Raw genomic sequence first — 13942 nt, forward strand, 5'->3', positions numbered from 1 at the left:
GGCTCCCCATCATGATGCACGATACCACCACAGGCCCCAGGGCAAGGGGGCCAACCAACCATGGGCTGCAACCTCCGAAACCAGGAGAAACTCTTCCCCCTTGTAAACTGATTCTCTCGGGTATATTGTCACAGTGCTGGAGAGCTGGCTGACTCACGCTCCATCATAAAATGTGGCCTTGGAGCAGACATCAGCTGTGTATTTCCCCTTGTAGACTCGGGAGCTAGAATAAGTCAATTTTGGGGAAAGAGAGAGGAAAGAAAAGGCAGAAACATAAAGAGTCAAGTGGCGAGGAAGAGAGGAGGCTCCTGACGGGGAGTAGCTGGTTCTGGTGCCCCAAAGGGGGGGCCATGAGGCCCTTGAGATCTTCGCCACAGACCACCTTCCCCGGGAGCCGGGCTTCTGAGACTTGCTGCCCAAGGAGTCTTGTGAGCATGTCTCCACCTGGCTGTGAACTAAGTGGCAGGGGCTGGCCAGGTCACCTAAACACATGTGTGAATAGTAACAGTGACCAAACACCTGAGAATCCTCAGACATCAGCAAGAGGCGGTTTGTTGGGGAGAAAGTTCTGGGTTAAGAGTCAAAATCTGTATAATGATTTTGGCTCTAAATAATTGACCATAGACAATTTATTGAACCTCTCTGGGCCTCTGTTTGCTCCTAAAAAGACCATAACCAAACATTACCTGGTTGGAACGCTTTGGAAAGACTCTTTTATTATTCTACCTGTGTTCCCTTTGTTTCGTAAATTTTTTTTTTCTGAAACAAACTACATATTTCTGTGAGATAACCAATGTTATCACACATAGGAAATATCATCCCACCAAGAACCAAAAAACAAAAACTTCCCATTTCAGTGACCCCCTGTCTTCTTCCCACAGATAAAGGGTGTGCAGTTTCCATTAGATTTCTGTTGAATATTGAAAAGAGTCTGAGGATTCCCATTAGTAGATTTAAGGTGCCAGAAGGCTCCAAGTGTCCAATGTTGAAAATATCCTCCTTAGGCAAGGGTGTGGCTCAGTGATAGACCCAGGCACACAGCCCTGGGTTCAATCCCCAGCACCATTAAAAAAAAAAAATCAAGGTACTTGAAGACTGATGAGCTCTAAAATTAAATTATTCTAATAACTCAATGATGTCTGCAGATTCATACCAATACCTGGCACACCGGAGGAACTAGAAAGAAAGGCTTCTCTGAGTTCCGAACAGCTTGAGCGTTAAATACCACTTTTTTTCTTTTTGGATTTTTAGTTTGATTGGTGGATTGGTTGTTGTTTTGATGTTTGGTTTTTTTGGTTTTTCGTTCTGTTTTGGTACCAAGTATTGAACCAAGGGCCTTGTGCATGGTCAGCAAACACTCTACCACTGAGCCGAATCCCCAGCTCACTCGCTCTATCAATCTATCCATCTATCTATCTACCTACCTACCTACCTACCTACCTAACTTTCAGACAGGGTCTTGCTAAATTGCTGAGACTGGCCTCAAACTTGCTATCCTCCTGGCTCAGCCTCCTGACTCGATGGTATAATAGGCATGTACCACCATACTTGGCTTGCATACCACTTTCAAAGACAAATACCCTGGTGGTCCTGGTAACATCTGCAGGCCAGTAAACTCTTCTCCTGTCTCCATCTAACAAAAATTGACTAATAATGTTATTGAGTGTCTCCTCTGTGTATACGAATTGTACACAGTGTATACTTTGTGTCTACCATCTTCACCACCTCTCTGTCCCTGACACTTACATGGTAATAACTTAGATCTTGCAGGAGCTACTGTAACAAAAATATCCTAGACTGGGTGGATTAAACCACAAATATTTTTTCCCCTTAAATTCTGAAGATTTTTAAGTCCAACATCAAGGCCCTGGCAGATTCAGTGTCCGTTCATGTCTTGCCGTAACCTCAGGTGGAAGGAGCAAAGGAACTCTCCAGGGTCTGCTTTATAAGGTTGCCATGTTAGTCTATATGCTGCTCTAACCAATTAGGATAGACTGAAGTGTTCATAAACAACAGAAATGCATTGCTCACAGTTCTGGAGACTGGGAAGTCCAAGATGGAGGCACCAGCAGATCTGGTGTTGGCCATGGCTTTCTGCTTCTTTGATGGCACCTGTGGCCATGTCCTCAATGGTGGAAGGGGCAAGCAAGTCCCCTCAGGACTCGCCACCCTGAACTGGGATTGCTCCCAGAGGTGCTCTACCACTGAGATGCATCCCCAGTCCTTTTTATTTTTTTTATTTTGAGACAGTCTTCCTAAGTTGCCCACCAGACCTGGAACCTGCAATCCTCCTGCCTCAGCCTCCTGGGTTGCTGGGATTACAAGTATGTGCCACCAGATTCAGTACTGAGGGCTTTTTTTTTTTTTTTTTTTTTTTTTTTTTTTTGCTACTGGAGATTGAACTCTGGGATACTCAACCACTGAGTCACATCTCCAGCCCTATTTTATTTAGAGATAGTGTCTCACCAAGTTGTTTAGAGCCTCGCTTTCACTGGGGCTGTCTTGGAACCCTCAATCCTCCTATCTCACCCTCCCGAGCCACTGGGATTACAGGCTTGCAAAACCGCACCCAGGTGAGGTCTCTTTTAAAAAGGCATGAACCCAACTCAGAAGGACTCTGCCCTTGGGACCTAATCAGCTATCAAACACTCCGCCACCTAATACCATCACATCAGGGGTTAGGATTTCAATCTATGAGTTCTGGGGGGACACAAGCTGCCACCTGTGGCAGGTAGGTATTAATGTTACTTCATCTCGTTTTGCAGATGAGGAAGCTGAGGCAGAGTTGGAACCATACCTGGGCTGTTGAATTCCAGCCCTGAGCTCCTAACCTTCATGCTACATTTTTATCAACATCTCTATTGGCCATGAAATGCCGATGTTTGAAAGCATTGTATTGATTTCCTCTTGTTCCGTAAAAATTACCATGAACTTGGCATTTCTTCTCACAGTTCTAGAGGCTACTAAGTCCAGAATCAAGGTGACACAGGGTTGGTTCCTCCTGGAGCTTTTGATGAAGAATCCACTCCACGCCTCTCTTCTAACTTTTGGTGGCTCTCAGCAATTGTCGGTGTTCAAGGCTCGCAGCCGTATCTCTAAACTCCTCCTCTGTTTACCCATGCTTTTCTCCCTTCACGTCTCTGTGTCTTCTTTTGGGTGTATTATAAGGACTTCCTTCATTGGATTTAGGGCCCACCCAATTCCAGGGTGATCTCATCTTAGGATCCTTACCTCAGTTACATCCGCAAAGACCCTTCTTCCAAACAAGGCCACATTCACAGGTGCCAGAGGTGAGAACTTGGACATCTCTTTTTGGGGGGATACAATTCCACTCACTACAAAACCTCACAACTTCTCTCTCAACATTTTAATGAGTCATATTTTCGCATAGGTCCATGGTTTACTGGGGGATAGTGGTAATTCCTGTGTTCCAAACTTGGTCCAACTAAAATTTATCATCCCAATGATATAGATTTGACCAATTCTAACGGAGGGCCTTTGGTCTCGCTCAGTGACACAGAACTTGGCTGGCATGCGCAAAGCCTTGGATTCGATAACCAGCAGCACAAAAATAAGAATTAAAAAGCAGGGTGCTGGGGCTGGGGTGGTGGCTCAGTGGTAGAACGCTCGCCTAGCATGTGCGGGGCCCTGGGTTCGGTTCTCAGCAGCACATAAAAATAAATAGACAAAAATAAAAAGTGTTGTGTATAACTAAAAAATAAATATAAAAATGTATTTATATACTCAGAAAAGATTAATAGATGGTGGAAGACAGATAAGTGTTTTTTAACTAATAATTACATTAGTTAGTATTTTTTTTTCCCATTTTGGTGGTATTGGGGATCAAACTCAGAACCTTGCACACACTAGCAGGTGCTCTACCATGGAGCTCCACCCCAGCCTTGCTAGTATTCTGGCGGTCCAAGCATTGGGCCAGATGCCAGTCCAAAAAGGCAGGGGGCAGGGGAAGGGACAGGAAACTTGGGGTGTAGTACAGTGACAGAGCTCACATTGGCATGGATGAGGCCCTGGGTTCCAGTCTCAGCACCAAAAAGCAAAAACAAAACCAGTTCCTACCGGTCTTGGAAGATCTCGGAATGAGGGAAAATGCTGTCAGGGGCCTTCAAAGGCTTGTGGGTTACAGAGCAGAGAGCAGTTGATGCTCCCTAGGGAAGGCAGGGGAAGCTCCTATAAAGCAGGTGACGTTTGCACTGGGTCCTAAAAGATGAGTGGGGATGTTCCCCAGGAAGGAGACCAGGAAGGGCAGCTGGGGAAAGGACAGACAGAGCTGAGCTCCCAGTGTGGGCGAGGCTGGTCCATTCAGCAGCGAGCTGTGTGCTTGCCCCTGGCACCAGTTTCCTCCTGTCAATCTGCCTCAACAACCTGCAGTGACTTTTCATTCAGACCCAAAACCTTAGTTTTATAATCCCAGGCCTCTGTCACCTGCTAAAACAACTATTTCCAGGAGTCAGGCATGGTGGTGCATCCCCACCCAGGGCCCCGCTTGCCTAGCACGTAATCCCAGTGGCTCAGGAAGCTGAGGCAGGAGGATCATGAGTTCAAAACCAGCCTCAGCAAAAACAAGGCGCTAAGCAACTCAGCAAGACCCTGTCTCTAAATAAAACACAAAATAGGGCTGGGGATATGGCTCAGTGGTTGAGTGCCCCTGAGTTCAATCCCTGGTAGCCAAAAAAAAAAAAAAAAGATACTTGCAAGCACAAAGCCCATACTGCACTGCCCTGTCCCTCGGCTGTCCCTTACGGAGAATGGACAGTCACTCTGTAACAGCCTCACACAGGGATTCCCTCTAGCCCTCTCAAGTCTAAAACACTTCAGCCATGGTTTGGAATGTGCCAAGCTTCCATACACCCACTTTACGGTTAATATCTAAAGGTAACTCTTCAGGCCCACGCACCAGGCCTGCTCATGTCCAGAGGCCTCCAGAGGATGATGACATAGCAGAAGGTCTTTCTAAAGGGCTCCAATGCTGGCCATTGTCAAGTCCAGTTGAGTAATAAGAAAAAAAAAAATGAGCTGGCAGAGGCACAAAGAGGAGAAGAGCCCATTATTCTTACCCACAAGTCTGAAATCCAAGAAGCCTCCAAACCAGGAGTCGTTGCATAACTCACCGGTGTCAAGACTCGACCTGAACTGATGGGAGCCTATTTATAGACTCTACCTCATTCCGCGCACCTCGCCTTCCTTTGGCTGCAGAGATCATAAGACACCTGATTGAGCAATGCTGAGAGTGACCCCCCGGGGGGACAGGCCCTTAGGTGGGCAGGTAAATCTGAGACCTGAGATGCATCTGGCCCCCGAGTCTGGATGGGGCTACGATGGGCCTGCGGTTGTTAGCGTCCTACGGCAGCTGTTTTCAATGACTATTCACCAGGGCTGCGTTTATTCTTAGCTTGAGCTCATTTGGGAGATGAGCCTGGTTCTAGTCACTGAAAAATCTTCACGGAGGGAAGTGGAATAAACAGCCACAGGCAGCTGAAGGCAGAAGAGTCAGCCAGCCGCGGGAGGGTGTGGGCGGCTGGCCTGATTCCTCCCCTTCCCTGGCCTCGGGCTTATCACTGTGGCCCAGCGGAGGCCATAGATCGGCAAGGACATGGGGTGACAGGTATAGATTGAATCACACTGAAGGCAAGATCTAGGAGGACATGAAACCCCCACCTCCTGGCCCAGCCTTGCTCTCCACCGGCCATCGCCGGCCTGTGGATCCCCTGATGGCCTCATGAGGACTATTGAAATGCTCTAAAGGTCACCCGCTTGGGAGGGTGACCCCAAGACACCTCCATGTCCCCCATCAGTGCCACCCCTCACCTCTCTCTGTCCTGGACAACAGCATGTGGGGTTTTTGAAGGCAGACCTGGTTCATTCCCCCGCCCCCCCCCCCCAACTGCTAGATATGTGGGTTGGAACGATCTGATTCATTCACTTCCCTCACTTTTTAAATGACTGCAATTGTAATAATTATCTCTGACTATTCCTTTTAGGATCAAATAATAAGATAGTTATGATAGTCCCGTGTTAGTAACAACATGAACCACAGATGTCAGCATTGTTTTTATTATTATTTTGAAGGTCAGAATACTATTTACTTTGGATCACATTTTCTTGAAGATAATACTTCTCAAATTTACAATCAGGGGACACACAGGTTTCCAGAGATTCTGCTATGAAAACCGAACGATGCTATTAAAACTCACTCTTTAGGGAAAAAACACCGTCAATAACAGCATTTTTTTTTTTCCTTGATACTAAATTTACCATCGTTTGGATTTTCTTAGACATGGGGGTTGGATCCTGCTTGTCTTAACAGAACCATATGAGTCAGATGAGATCTGATTAAAAATCATTAAGTATTTTATTTAGTGCTTGTTTGAGTCAGCTTTTCGTTACTGTGACCAAAAACCTGGCAAGAACAACCCAGAGGAGGAAAAGCTTATTTGGGGCTCACGATTTCAAAGGTCTCCGTCCATAGACAACGGACTCCATTGCTCTGAGCCGGGGGCAAGACAAACATCAAGGCAGAAGAGCAGGGTAGAGGAAAACAGCTCCCGACCTGGCAACTAGGAAGCAAAGAGAGAGAGAGAGAGAGAGAGAGAGAGAGAGATCTGCTCACCAGGAATGAATATAAACTCCAAAGGCACACACCCTGGGGCACACCCTACCTGCCTCCACCCAGTTAACTCACCAGTGGATTAACACACTGGTTAGGTTAAGGCTCTCAAATCCATATCATTTCACCTCTGAACTCTGTTGGACTATCTCACACTTGAGCTTTTAGGGTCGCCTCATGTCTAATCCATAGCAGTGTTTAAAGAAAGAGTCCCTTCATGGTATCTCACCAGGAGCACCAAAAGTGCTCCAGGAAAAATACTGAGTGCTGAAGAGAGGTACCTGACCCCCGGCTCTAAAAGCTACGTGGCTGGTGGGGAAAGTCGGCCTCTGGTGGGTGGGTCACCAAGCAGTTGCGGTAAAATTAATATTGAATCACAGATGCTGCCACCTCTGTATGAAGGACTTAGGTGGGCATCATGAAAGGGAATTATTCAATTCTTGTGGGGACAGTGGAGGGTCAGGAAACACCAGGATGGAGTGCAAGAAAGGGTGAGTGGGACATAGTCCCCCACTTCCACATTTCGAAAGTGTGCTGAGATGAGTCCAGTTCTTGGATTTGCCAAATGAGATGTTCTGGAACAAGATCCAAACCCTGGAATCAGCTTGAAAATTCCAGGTTTCCTCAGTAGGCATCCCACGGCCGGAGGGCCTAGCAGTCTGACTTAGAGCCAGACTGTAGCGTGAACAGAGTGAACAGAGAAAGATTAATTGAGGCCGTTGGGCTGGAAAGGACAAACGAATCTGACATACCGGCACGACAGATGTATGGGAGCCCAACCCTAAATAGCAATAAAAAAAAATACTTATCTTCAAAATACACAAAGCACATATTTTCTGTGACAACTCATTCTACTCCTAATCTCCACATAAACATGTAGGTCACCGCTTGTGTGGGACATACTGGAGCCTCCGGTCCCTGTCTCTGAAGGCCTCCCCCACCCAGCCCCCAGCGCAGGAAAGACAGCGGGTTGGGCTCACCAGGAAAAGACGCTCATTGGCCACAGGGGCAGCTGAACCCTCAGGACCACCTCTCCGTTCATAAACCATTCATAAAGCTGTCGATGTATGTGCAAAGAATTCAAAGGCAAGCTCATATTATATATACTTATTATTTTGCTTTTGTTTCCCTTTCTGTTTTAAGGAGTAGGGCTTTTTTTAACCACCACCAACACCACCTTTTTTTCTTTTTTTTTTTTTTTTTGGTATTGGGGATTGAACCCAGGGGTGCTTGATCACTGAGCCAAATCCCCAGCCCTTTTTTATATTTTATTAAGAGACAGAGTCTCACTGAGTTGCTTAGGGCCTTGATAAATTGCTGAGGCTGGCTTTGAACTCACAATCCTCCTGCCTCAGCCTCTCAAACCACTGGGATTACGAGCATACACCTCTGCACCCAGCCTTAACCCTTCATTTGGAAGCCAAAGAGTTCTTGCTTAGTCTGCCCTGCACTGAACAAGCTTGCTTCCAGGGAAAGACCCAGAGAGCCTCAACTCCAGGTCCATTCAATCAGGTAGATAATTAATTATTTAGAGATTCCTCTATGCCCTGAACCCTGAGACACCATATTGGCTTCTTACCACTGTATCCCAAGCAGCAGGGAAACCCTGCCCTAATTTTGCTTTGTTTTTCTTCATAGCATTTATCATTTCCTAACTTTAACGTATAAATGTGTTCATTTCTAACTCCTCCACTGCTATGATGGTGACTGAGACTTTTACTGAATTCAGTCAGCTCCAGATATACAATACCTCCTGGCACCTGGTAAGCAATCAATAAGTACTTGAAATATGAGGGAGTGACAAGGAAATGAATAAAGTTGAATGAAAAACTGAGCAACAAAACATTCTGGACCGGGCACCATGGTGCACACCTATAATCCCAGCAGCTCCGGAGGCTGAGGAAGGAGGGTTTCGAGTTCAAAGCCAGCCTCAGCAAAAGCAAAGCGCTAAGCAACTCAGTGAGACCCTGTCTCTAAATAAAATATAAAATAGGGCTGGGGATGTGGCTCAGTGGTCAAGTGCCCCTGAATTCAATCCCTGGTACCCCCCCCCCAAAAAAAAAATTGGGAGCTCCATGGGATTACATACAGCCAGTTTGCAAGGTGCTGTGAACAGAGAAGAAACTTCTGGCAGTTGGTTCCTGGCCGTCCCCCAGTGCTGGGGCCACAGCATCTGTGGTCTTCTAAGGGTCTGCCAGGGAGGGCCCACCCCCCATTGCATGGGGAGGCAGCAGCCCACAGTTAGAACTTCAGATAAACATAAGAAAAATTATATTCAGCCTGAGGCTCTCAGAGAGGCCTGGAGGAGTGTGTCCTCCCGCTCTGGAGGAGGAAGAAGGCTCTGGAATGACTCAGAGAGCCTTGCCAGGGCAGGATTTTCCATTTTTCTCCCCTAGACACTTGTGGTTGGTGAGAGCTCTTGCTAAATCCCAACAACCTGTGCCTACAGGTTGATTGATGACGGTTCCCTGTCACTCCATTCCCCTCTACTGCCCTCTCTCTACACCACCCTGCTTCTGCAAAGTCTGCGAAGCACAGCTGCTCAATAGGGGCCAACACCTACTCCTGGAAACTCCTGCCCTGGAAGTCTGTAGGTACCAGGGTAAGCCATCCGCCTGGTCCTTCCCTCTGGCCCCAGAGATTGGTTCAGTCCAATGACATCTCTGGGGACTTCTGGGAAGGAAGCTTCCTCTTCTTTGAGTGACTCCTTCATCAACAGAGGAATCGGGAAGCTTGACACCAGCAGTTCAGACAGTGATCTTGTGACCGTGAGATGAGCTAGCCAAGGGATAAAGCAGAACCGCGGAGGCAGAGGAGAGAAGGAAATGGATTCTTTGCTGACACCCCTGGATCGTAGGCAGCCAGCCCCAGCTCTGGGTTTCTCAGTAGCTGTCAGCCAATATATTGTTTTAGTCACTATTGTTGCAACTGAGAATTGCCTGATACATGGTTTCTGATTTTTTTTTTTCCACAATTGAAAGTGAATTGGGGGAATTTGTCTTAATAAGCAAACTCCGGGGAAGATAAATATTGTTTCATATTCCCAGATTTTATTGTGGATAAACTATTTTAATTTTATTACTTGTTTGGAATGAAATTTTGTATACTTACATGCTTTGGAATCAGAAAGGGATCTGGAGCTTTGAAACTGAAATACTCCACTCATAACTTGACAATCAAAGATCTTAGGCCAAAATGTTCTTCAACATGCATTGGTGCTTATAAAATATCCTTTGGAAAATGTCAATATAAAGAAACTGAATGTGCCTAGGGATTAAAACTGGTTTTATTTCCACTCTTTCTCTTTGCAGATGGAAGCCAGGGCCTCATGCCTGCTAGGCAAGTGTTCTGCCTCCGAGCTGAACCCCCCAGCCCTGCTATGCTTTTTAAACCCTATCTCATACGCATGTTGAGGGGAATTGATGATTGACAGTTCATCTGCAGTGCTTAGCGTAACGCCTGGATCGTATTAGTGTTCCATACACGGTTACTATTAATATCTAACCCTTGTGTTATAGATTACTTGCCCAAGTTAACACAGACTTCCTGTGGGAGCTCTGTGAGGTTGAACCAGAGTGAGGGTCCACTCAATAGTCACATGGTCAAGTCAGAGAGGTTTATGAGGCAGTGGTTCAGATCCTAGAGGCAAAGAATGTCAAAACCCAAACCCGAGACTGATGGGACAGGGCTGGGAGCAGATGCCTTGTGGGAGCAGTGGGAATGGGCCAGAATGTATCTCCCTGCCACCAGGATCCCCTGAGCAATTCCACTCTGTCCTAGTGGGCCCAGCCTGTTGGTGGCAGAACCTGCTTAGACTGAAATCTTACTCTTCCCACTACACCACATTCAACTTCACTCCATAAGCATTTATTTAAACATTATCCTAAGTTACCTAAAACCATAGGTCATAAGAGGCAAAGCCCCCTTTTCCCACTTCAAAGTCAGTGATTATTTTGGGGTGGGGGAGGATGAACCAGGACTTTACTATCCCCCCTGTGTATTGCTCTGATGGTTGAAATGTTTACAAAGCATGTGTTTCTCTTATTAAACACTTTTTTTGGTGGGTAGTACTTGGGATTAAACCAAGGGTGCTCTGCCACTGAGATGCATCCCCAACCCTTTTTTATTTTGTTTTTCTTTTGAGACAGGGCCTTGCTGAATTGCCGAAGCTGGCCTTGAACTTGCGATCCTCCTGCCTCGGCCTCCTGAATTGCTGGGATTACAGCTGCGTTTGTTTCGCCGTAACAAGAAAACTGGTCCACTTGTTTCCCGAACACTGAGGAGTCCCTGCCTCTGCTAATTAGGACAAGTGGCTGATCGATGAAGAGCTATTCCTTTTTGCACACACACATTCACGTGCACATGCGCACACGCACATACGCGCGCACACACACACACTCAAAGGTCTTCTGGAGCCCAAGCATGCTAAGAGCCATAGCCAAGTAGTAATGATGCATGGCATTTTTGGTTGCAAGCCATTGAGATGATATAATTATGTTAAGATCTGCATTCAAATGGATATTAGACCCCTGCTGTCCACCTCGGCCTGGTACTTTGGAGCTCTAGCGGGGACTCCCAAAGAGTTCCCATTGGTTGGGAAAGTGCGGTAGGAGGGAATTCCGGAGGAGGGATTTCCTGTTGTTGGTGTGTGTGTCCGGGACAAGCCCAGGCAGCGCGCCTCACTATGGCCCCTTTGAGTGTAGCCTCCCCACACCTCCCACACCTCCCACCTCCACACACTCGCTCAGGTATGCAAACCAAACCGTCAGTTCAAACAGATCATGTCCTAAAGATCCAAAAGCACCCAGGCCGGGGCAGAAGCCTGGGAACAAATATGTGTGTGACTCCACACTCTCTCTTCTGCCGGCCAGGCCCTTTGGGTGCTCCAGCCACTGACTGTATAGCCACAAGGGCCAGCCGTGCTCACCATGGTGAGGAGGGGAATGGTCATTTCACCTCCCTTCCTGGGCCCTTCCCTTCACTGGGACCTTGCTCTTATCTGCCCATCCTCTACTGCCTGGCATTTCCCTATCTCCCCAACCTTCCAGTCTCATGCCCTGCTTCCTGGAAAGGTCCAAATGGGATCAATCTATCCAAGCTACAAATCAGCAGGAAGGCAGAAAGGACAGATCACGTGTCCTGGCGCTGTGCCAGGACCAGGTGTCCACACCACCAGGTTGTCCACCGCTTCCACATGGTGGGCAGGGATGGACTGTTGTTAACAATAGTGATAATGCCTGGAGGTGGTGTTGGGCACGGTGTCAGCCCAGCCTTGGGAGTTAGGTGGTCCTGGCCTTGATCCCAGCTCCACCACTCAGGAAAGGCATAACCCCTCTGTGACTCAGCTGCCCGTCATCGTTACAAAACGCCTGAGATCATCAACTTCAAGGAGGAAAGATTTCTTTGGACCCATAGTTTCAGTCCTCGGTCGGTTGGCCTCGTTGTTTTTAGGCCGTTGATGAGGCAGCACAGCATGGCAGGTCGCATGTGGCAGAACAGAGGTATTCACCTCGTGGTGATCAGGGAGCAAAAAGAAAGAGAGAGGGGGGCGAGGAAAGGACCAAGGTTCCCACAAGAGCACACCCCAGTGACGTACCTCCTCCAACAAGTCCAACCACCTCAAGTTTCCACGGCCTCCGTAGACCAGGGTGTTAAGATCCCCTCTATGGGTTAATTCACTGATGAGGTCAGAGCCCTCATGATCCTTCCTCTGCCAAGGCCCCACCTCTGAACACTGCTGCCCCAGGGACCAACGTCAGCACAGGCTTTTGGGGGATATTTCAGAGCCAAACCATGAAAACTTACTTTTCTTACAAAATAAAAATAAAAATACTGTCATGTTTTGCTTAACTTTGGGGACACGTTCTGAGAAATGCGCCATTAGGGGATTGAATTAGGGAATTTTGCCATTGCATGGACATTACAGAGTGTACTTACACACAGCAAGAAAGCCACGAGGTCATCAGGCGATGGAGTCTATGGCTGCCATCGTCCCTGCAATCCACGGCTGACAGAACCGTCGCTATTCAGCAAATGACTAGTGTGCATTCCTAATAAGGTGGCCAAATGGCTAAATGTATCATGGATATAAAGGTGCCCAGCCCAGCACTCAGCACACAAGTGCTCAAAAAATGACAGTTATTAACATCTTTTCCCAAATCCTCAGGAAACCCAGGAGAGTAATTATAATTATTCTCACTTTACAGATGAGGAAACGGATTACTTCTCCACCTTTTGGCCAAGATCAAGTGCAGATAAGGAAGCTGAGGAGCCCAGGGAAGTTAAGTGACGTGCTGAAGCCCTCCTGGCCTATAAGAGGTTGAGCTGGGATTTCAAACCCAGCTGGTCCAGGTCGAAAGCCCCAGTCCAGGACCAGCTGCGTCACTAATGGGACCCAATCCACGATGGCAATCAGGGGTGGGGGGTGCTTGTTTAAAACCAATCACACATTTCAAAACACAATGGCAGAGCATCTAACCTAGCCCATAATTATTATAGGTCACTTAAAAATTAGAAAGCAAACCCAATGCCAGGTGTGGTGGCTCCAACCTGTAATCCCAGTGGCTTGTGAGGCTGAAGCAGGAGGATTGCAAGTTCAAAGCCAGCCTCCAAATAAAAAATTAAAAGCACTGAGGATGTGGATCAGTGGTTAAGAACCCCTGGATTCAATTCCTGGCACCAAAAATAAGAAATCAGAAAACAAACCTAAGAAGTTGAAGTTGGCCCTGCCCCAGCCTCCAATCAGGCTGGTCCTGCTGCCCTGGTTCAGTTCTCAATAGTCACACCTTCCTACTGGGTTAGCCCCTTAACTGGCACCTGCCCGCCAACTCCTGCCAACTCCTCCACCCACTGCTCATCAGAATCTTCTTCCCAGAGATCGGCTCTAGTCAGATACTTCTCCAATTAGAAACCTTCCAGTTACTCCCCCTTGCTTAACAGAATACACCAAGTCCCTGAGAGAGCCATTCGAGGATCTTCACCATGCGACCTTTGTCACGTTTGTCCCCAGCACACATTCTTCAGAGCTGCCACACCAGGTGACTGCCATTCTGTATGCCACCCCCCTACACTGGCCCACAGTGGAGCTCTTGTGGGGCTCTTTCTTCTTGTCAAGAATAATACCCTCATCTCACTACCTTGGAAGGACCTACTCACTTGCTTTCTCTGTCACAGAATCTTAGCTGACTCCCCACTAGGACGGGCTTCTCCCTCCTCTGAGCTTGCCTTGGCTAGGTTTGCACCAATCTCACAGTCTAATTTGCAGTGGGATTAGCACGTGCCCAGGCCTTCCGAATGGAGCTGGCTTGGATTCAAATC

This window comes from Callospermophilus lateralis, chromosome 6 (genome assembly GCF_048772815.1).
Source record: "Callospermophilus lateralis isolate mCalLat2 chromosome 6, mCalLat2.hap1, whole genome shotgun sequence".
NCBI classification, from domain to species: Eukaryota; Metazoa; Chordata; class Mammalia; order Rodentia; family Sciuridae; genus Callospermophilus; species Callospermophilus lateralis.